We start from the raw sequence: 8,406 nt of genomic DNA on the forward strand, positions 1-8,406 counted from the left end.
TGAGTATATTACTTGATTCATATTCAAAGTAACTTCACATCAAGACTTTATCGATAAAAAGGAAATACGATAAAGTAAATACGTCATCTAACGATCCCCCACCAGCACCAGACCAATCTCACTCCTCGCTTAGCCTGCACATTTAGAAATACATGCAGGGCGTGAGTACATAATACTCAGTGGGCAAAAGCCGAAAAACAAGAAAGGCGCTCTTAGAGCTATAAGTTTGAAGCTTGCCACATCTCAGCAATACACAGAAATAAGTTAGTATTAAATGAATCTGTGCATGCAATTTTAATAATCATCATCATAAATAAACGATAGCGCTATCAAAGTACTCATCATGCATGTACCACATCTACAACTCATCATCATCAAAGGTACTGAGAAGTAAGCCTCCCTCTCAAGTACCGTGACCGGCCGATTCGCTCAACGGCTCACAGTCACCTCAGTGTACACTAGCCCTGGCAGGATAGCTATCAACTGCCCAGGACCCGAATTCGTCTCATCTCATCAGTAGAGGGTAACATACAAGCTCAACATCACTTATCTCAAATAATTTGATAAGCTCATAAATATCGTTATTAATCATCTTAGAAATCTCATACGATATACGTATACTCAAAATATTGCCCACCTGAAGACCTTACTCAAAAACTCCCGTCAAAGCGGAGTTACTTACTTCCCTGCTCTGCTCGTGTCTTCAGGGATCATCGTCATCATCGAAGGTTCATGTCATAAAATGAATCTCGATTAGAACTCAACGACAAAAACTCATGCCTTAACTCATGCTCTATCTTATATTCTATCTCTTAATCGACTCTACATAAACTTCTTCACTCATTTCAAATCCTTAAGTCCAAGGATAGGTTTCAAGAAAATCATGGTTCTAAGTCTCGATTTATCTCTCATATAAGACTCGTCTAATCTCATTAAAACACTTAGGCAACATAAACTCATAAGGCACATAAGAAAATACAATCAAACATCAACAAATCATGTTCTGTTTTCCCACTGACTCAACTTCAAAATTTAACACGTTCTGACTCCGACATCTCCTGGACTCCAGACTCATACCAAAAGAAAGGTATTTGACTCTAGTTTCATGTAAAAAAAGTAGAGTCAGAAACTCCAATTGGTTTGGGAGATATGGCGTTTTTACCACGGTCTACCATATTCGGCAGTTTTGAGCAATCGGAAACATTAATTTTTGAAAAATAGTAAACGTTGTCAAACTGAGCTCATATTTGGTGGATATCTAGCCCATACAGTAAGGTTGATACCATAAAAATGTGAAAAGCTAGATCACACAGGAAGCTACTGGAATGAATGACTTTGTCCCCTGTTCTCTGAAATTCCCGGTAGAAATGTGCAGATTTGGTTTTGCATTTTTTAAAAATAGTAAATCAAGTCCAAATGACTTGAAATTTTACCGGTATGCTCAAGACTCATGTAGAGACATGCTGTAAAATTTTCAAAGCCATTAGACATCGAAAACCCGTCGATCACAGTAGGTCAGTAGCCTACGAAAAATCACCAAAAACTCATCTCAAACTCTTAAATGCTCAATTCAACATTCCTTCAAAGAAAACCAATCAAAGTTCATTTTAAACACATATAACACACAAAAACATTCAAAACATTTAAAATACTCATCATACTCAAATTAACTCTCCTCTTTTACATCTTAACTCAAATCTCAAGGAAAACGTTTCTACAAACGTATCAAGTCAATCCTCTTCTCAATTTCATGCTTAAAAACACTCAATCATTCAAAATGACCTCATACTTCATATAACTCATTTTATACACATAAATCCCCTATAATCATACCAACCAAACTTTAATAAAAACTCATATATTCACATAAACTCTCAACAAAAACATGACAACTTCACAAAATGGTCATAAAGCAAACTAGACCTCATTTTATCAATTATTGACTTCTCAAAATATGAAAACTCAAAAACTCTCATAAACTAACTCAAGTCAAAATTTTACTTAGCTTCCAATAGACTTAATCAAACATATTAAAACACCAACATCATGCTCAATTACACATATCTTAAGCCAAATCATTTATTAAACACATAGACAAGAAAATCCCAATTTTTACCAAACTAAACTCTTTGACATTTTATGAACTCACATGGATCTTTAATCTCATCATATATCTATTAATCTTAACTCATTTAACTCACATATAAACCATCAATTTACAAATTAGAGCATAGATACACATAGCCCTAATTTTAGTAAACTAACTCATATCAAAATCATCATTTGACATCATATACTCAATTTACTCCATCAATCATCATTTAAACCATCAACTCAAAAGTTCCCAATTTTTTGTAAACTAAACTTTATCAAAGTTTGTATCTCAAAGCATAGCTTTTCAAAACACACATCAATCATCATTGAACATCACATAGATCATCTTTCTCACCCCAATTCAAGGAAAGAAGAAGAAAAATTTTTGAAGGGTAGAACACCCATTTTTTTTCGAAAATTTTGATGAATAAGAGAGGGCGTGATTTCTTGCTCCAATCCTTCAAATATACTCACATATAACATCATACAAGTCTAATCTATGAATATAGAGATCACTTACCCAAGTTTACACCAAATATCAAATTTTCTCTCACTATCTTCAAGATTGAATCTCCATGGATCTTCTTGAATCTAAGGAGATGGAAGGTGTTTAAGGTGGGATTTTGTTGGTGATTTATGTGTTTGGCATATTTTGGTGAAGCTTCGAAGGTGCATCAATGGAGGAAAATGGTGGAAAGTAGAGAGATGAAGGGGAGAGAGAGAGTGCCGAATTGGGTGGAGTGAGGAGAGAGGTGGTCGAATTTGTGAGTGAGGGAGAGAGAATTGCTTCACAAGATATGAATTGATTTGGATGATCTTGTGGAAGATTTGTGATCTTAAAGAAAGATTTGTAAATCTTATGGAATATATGCAATTAATGCATTGATCTTTCTCTCTCTAATCTCTACACTCTCTTAATTAATACACTCTCAAACTCTACTCTCTCAATTAATCTCTACACTTGGCAAAAAGTGGGAATTAATCATATGGTAGAGAAATTAAAATAAAGTGAGAAGGGTGATTAAATAATAATCACAAAGACTATGGAAATATTACTCATTAATAAAGTACCATAGTATAATTATTCATGTGACCAAAAATAATAATTATAGCACTAATATTAGTGCACTCACTCAATTATAATATTCCTCATCGTAGGAAAATAATTTAAAAATATTATGCTAGGAAAAATTTCCATAAATCGGCATCATTCGATTTCTCGGTAAAAATAAACCGCACTTTCTTTGGAAACTTAATAAAAATTCCAAGTGCTAAGGTCTCAAATAAAAATCATAATAATATGGTCATATTTACACACGTCACAAAATCACATAATCACTCAGTCACGTAAACTCACATAACATCACATCAAAATAGTCGGCAGACTCAAATAAGCTAGACGTCTCTCTGACCGACTCTATTTATCAAGGTTTCTCACTCTTTCTTCCTCGACCCTATTTCCAACTCATTATTCCTATTTTCTTAATAGGACAGTCAGTCTCTGATAATTCAGTATCCGGTAATCTCTATTCCCGGTAGTTGGAAATAAAATAAAATCTCAGCTCAATTCAATCAGCATCTCTATCTCAACTCATTTCTCAAATCTCATCACTCTAATTCCATCATCGGTTTATTCACTCGTATCTCTATTTAAAAGACAATCTGTCTTATCTGCTCATAAAAAAAAGTAGTCTCGTAATTCGACATCTCAGTACTCTCATTAGTGTTAAGACACTATCTCACAACATAGGAAAAGTACGGGGTGTTACACTTGGGGATGTTCTCTCAGCTCTGTTTCTAGGCTCTTCAGCTGACTTCTAAGGAATGATACTCTTTCTTTGAGTCTGGTGTTCTCCCTTTGGGTGCCCCGACTGCGCTGTGGAGTGGTGCCGCTCCTACATCCTCGATTTGGACACTGTTAGTGACAAACTTTCTCTTGTTCTTCCCTTGTCCTTCCCCGGTATTCCCCATTCCCTTCTGTGTGACTGGTTGTGATACGTTGGGTAGTTCGCGTTCCCCGTCCTGGGCTGGCACTGTTGTGGTTTTCTTGTGTGCCACATGCTCGACCTCTTTCAAAGTGGTCGGGGTAGTGAGAGGGGGCTGCAGCCCTGCCAGCTGTCGGATTGTGACATAGTTAAGCATCGCTAGCATTTGCTCGGTGATCGGGACATTAAGGAGCCCTTGTGTGGAAGTAGGCGCCGTACCCCCTGGTGCTGAAGTTCCAATCAGAGACTGTGTTGTTCCTGGAGTGATCCCAGTAGGCCCCGAGGCCGGATTGTTAAAAGTGGTGAAACCTGGTGGTGTGAGTTCAGACAAGTTAATTCCTTGGGTAGAAGGGATCCCAGCCTTTCCATTTCCTGACTCCCCCGCGACTGTGTCAAAATCTTTAGCCAGATTCCTAAAAGGGTCATCAGTTCCCATGGTTGGTACCTGAAGAGTAAAATCATTAGCATAAGTACCTATGAATAAGTATTCTTGCGCAGTCGTCTTGCGCAGCCTCATTTTCTCCACCCTTAGAATCATTGACTACAATGGTGGGGCCCGTAAAACCCTAGAGAAACCCTGAAAAAATTCTTGAAAAATACAGTTCATAAAAGCCCAGGAACTTCGGCCCATCAGACAATTTAGGATCAAACGTACGAAATTATTGAAAATAAAAGTTGCGTGGAAAATTCTTCCTGATGGTTGTTCATAGTGGATGTTTCATTTTTTGGGAAATGAACCCAGGCAATCATCGTCGTACCTGTTCTTCGAGGTGCCCCGGGATCACTAGGATAATGAGGAGCTCAAAGGGAAAGAAAGCATTTAAACAACCTCCCATCACACAATAACAAGGAAAACGCAATGTAACGAAAATCTATCTAACACCTCCCGACCAGTGCTTAAATCTATTTAACAGAGAACCCACGATGGGTTTACCGGCCAAACATCATCCGAACAAGAAAGGTGAAACATAGATAGTTTTACCAGACACATCAGGGGTCACATAAACTCCTTACCTTCGCTACTTTATCAAATACCGGAAATTTCAACTCATCATGTAATGAAAATTTTGTAATAAAAGGAAATCTTAAACCGAGATACATAGGACCGTATGATATACTAGAGAAAGTAGGCCTCGTTGCCTATAGACTTGCGTTGCCACCAAACTTCACGAACGTCCACGACGTTTTTCATGTATCTCAACTGAGGAAATACATGTTTGATCCAAAACACGTCATTCAACAAGAAGAAGTATCCCTGGAACTAGACTTGAGCTATGAGGAGAGACCAGAAGTTATTCTGGATAGGAAGATACAACAGTTGCGAAACAAATCAATTACTTTGGTAAAGATCCAATGGAGACATCACGGCCAAGAAGAAGCAACTTGGGAACTTGAGGAAAAAATGAAAGAGAAGAACCCCGAGCTTTTTCCCGAAGGTGAATGGTGAGGGGTCAGTTCACCAACGTCCTAAACTAAAGGATTAATAAAAGATTGAGACCTGAAGAGTAAAATCCGATGAGTGCTTCAACGTTCTCCAATGGAATAGTTCTTCAAGAATACAAGATATGTGTTGGCAAGAACTGAAAAAATCTGCCTCTATTCTATTACAAGTGTGTTATTTATAGAGAACAAAGATGAGAGGGCAAGGTTGTCTTTTCTCTTCATGGTACGTGCTCATCGCATCCTTGATGTCGTTTTCACCGATAACTGTCCTTGCTCCAACGGCCTTACAGCTTTTGCCTCCTTCAGAAAGTAGTCGGGAAGCTCTTGTCCGTGCTAGCATTTTCGGGTATTCGCCTTGAGATAAGCCTGCGCTGTCTTCTTGGCTACGCTTGTGTCTGCGCTGCTTTTTAGGCTGGGCTGGTGTTTGCTGCTTTCTAGGTTATGTTGTCTGCGCAACCTTCTTGGCTACTTGGCGTCTGCGCAGCCTCCTCGGCTACTTGGCGTCTGTACAGCCTTCTCGACTATGTGGCGTCTGCGCAGCCTTCTCGGCTATGTGGCGTCTGCGCAGCCTTCTCGGCTACTTGGCATCCGGGCAGCCTTCTCGGCTACTTGGCGCCGATACAGCCTTCTCGGCTATGTGGCGTCTGCGCAGCCTTTAAGTCGGTGCTAGGGTCTTCACTCTTTGTCCTGTATTGTTAGTTTTCCAATTTGTACCATAATCGTTATAATAGTTAATCATTAATGCTATCAGAATACGGGGTATAGATCAAGTACTGCGCTGATGAGGGCCTTATCCCTCATCAGTGAATAATGCAAATTTCGGGACGAAATTTTTTTTAGGAGGGTGATAAACACTCATTTTGCATGGTTTTTATGGTTTATATTCTGTAGTTTAAGTCGATTTTACACCCGTTTCATTATTGTGTGGAGTTCATTTACTATTATTTCGATGATTTCACGGTTGGGTGTAGTTTTGACTGTTTGGATGCAGAATTGAGTGATATTGGAGCATGGAGTGTAAGGAACATGTTGAAGAGAAGAGTTTTGAGAGAATCGAGCCCAAAAATCGAGAAAAGACAAAGATTCTGGAGTCGGGACGGAAAAGGAGCAGTTCGGCGGTCAAAGGGAGTTGACCGTCGAATTTCAGCGTTTTAAGGAGGGAAAACGGCGACCAGAACGGCGACCGCCGGCCAGGTCGCCGAAAACCCTGACTGAATTTTGGCGGATAGCTGGAAAAACGGCGGTCGCTGTTTTCGTGTGTTAATTGTCCTGAATTCGGCGATCAATTCGGCGACCGCCGAACGGGTCGCCGAATTGACCGCGTGTTTTGTTTTCTTCCGCGTTTTTACGAATTTTCAAGTTATTTTCGGTTTAGAACTTGGTTTTTCACCCTAAGACTATAAATAGGTCCTCTTTAGACCTATCTAGGGTTGCCAGCTTTAGTTTTCCAGTTCTTAACATTCATATTTCAGTTTTTTAGCTTTAGAAGTTTTTAGCTTTCCAGTTTTCAAGGCTTGGATCAAGATTGAAGATTCAAGCCGCTACAATCATTTTAATTCGGTTTTTATACAATTTGTTTTTACAATTGTGTTCAATTTAATTATGTTTATGTTTGATTTTATTATGTCTGGCTAGTTCTTTTATTCTGAACCTAGGGTTTGTATATAGCTGATTGATTATGTGTTTTTGATTTATTGATATCAATTTGCCCTCCAACTTGTGATTCATGATTCCTGGTGCTTAATTTCTTGTGAATTATCTGATCAATGATTTACATGTTTAGCTGTTCAGTTTGAGTCTTGAATGCGATAATTGTTCAGCCGATTCAGGAATGCATGATATAGTGTTAGCCTTGAGTCTTGAATGCGATAGGTGAAGCTATAGGAAGCTATTCTTTATGTGCTATTTGGAGTTAATTTATTCCTTGGAGTCTTGAATGCGAAAAGGGATTAATTAATCTACGTTCATAGGTGGTCGTTAGAGACGCTTGTGAATAATATAGTGATCTTTCATCAAGGTTGGATTAAAATTGGTAATTGAATCAATAGGTTAAATGCATGTAGTTGATTAGTGAAAGTACATCCCTAGGGTCAGAGCTTTCCTTATATTTGAGTTAATTATCATAGTTTATATGCTCTTTAGTTTTTATTTAGATAATCTTAGTTCGTAAATCACCTTCAAATTTGTTTCACTTGCATACTGTTAGAGTTTGTTTAGGAAGTAGATAGAGTGATTTCGTTTTACAGTCTCTGTGGATACGATACTCTGCTTGCTATTTGCGTACTACAATTACACTGTTTAGTTGCAGTTATTGTTGCTATAAAAATAGTGATCAACTTTTTGGCGCCGTTGCCGGTGATTGTTTAGATTTTGCTTTAATATTTCCAATAGGACTTTATAGTATTGCAAGTTTTTTTTGTTTTTATTTTTCTTTTCTAACTTTTATAAGTTGTTTTTCTGTAGGTTGCGTATGAACAATAGATCTCAAGGAAATCCTCTTTTTGAGTTTGACCCTGAAATCGACAAGACTTTGCGCAATCTTAAGAAGCAACAGAATCAAGTTGAGACAGAAACGATGGCTACTCCAGAGCAAATCCAAATTCGAGCTCTGCAAGAGTAGTTGAAGAAGCTGCTTGATGCACAGGAGACGAGAGAGGCTCAGAAACAACCATCCATCAATGAAGCGTTCATTCCACAGTATGTGTACCAGGAGCCCCCAAGAGTGAACGTTAACAATTTTGAGCTGAAAACGGGTTTGATCACGATGGTCCAACAGAGCCAATATGGTGGACAAGCGATTGAAGACCCTAATGCGCACCTGGCGCATTTCCTGGAGCTGTGTAGCACGGTGAAGATGAATGGTGTCCCTGATGACATTATCCGT

General features: G+C 38.5%; 1 long non-coding RNA gene across 1 annotated transcript; it reads right to left on the bottom strand.

Moving 5' to 3' along the window:
* Window positions 1-2,834, bottom strand: LOC131007614 (uncharacterized). The gene is made up of 3 exons (XR_009096181.1): window positions 2,615-2,834; window positions 638-701; window positions 1-134 (listed from the first exon to the last, which is right to left on the bottom strand). It is a non-coding gene; the product is annotated as an uncharacterized LOC131007614 (long non-coding RNA).
* Between the last annotated feature and the right edge of the window lie 5,572 nt (window positions 2,835-8,406).

Source organism: Salvia miltiorrhiza, chromosome 2 (assembly GCF_028751815.1).
Source record: "Salvia miltiorrhiza cultivar Shanhuang (shh) chromosome 2, IMPLAD_Smil_shh, whole genome shotgun sequence".
NCBI classification, from domain to species: Eukaryota; Viridiplantae; Streptophyta; class Magnoliopsida; order Lamiales; family Lamiaceae; genus Salvia; species Salvia miltiorrhiza.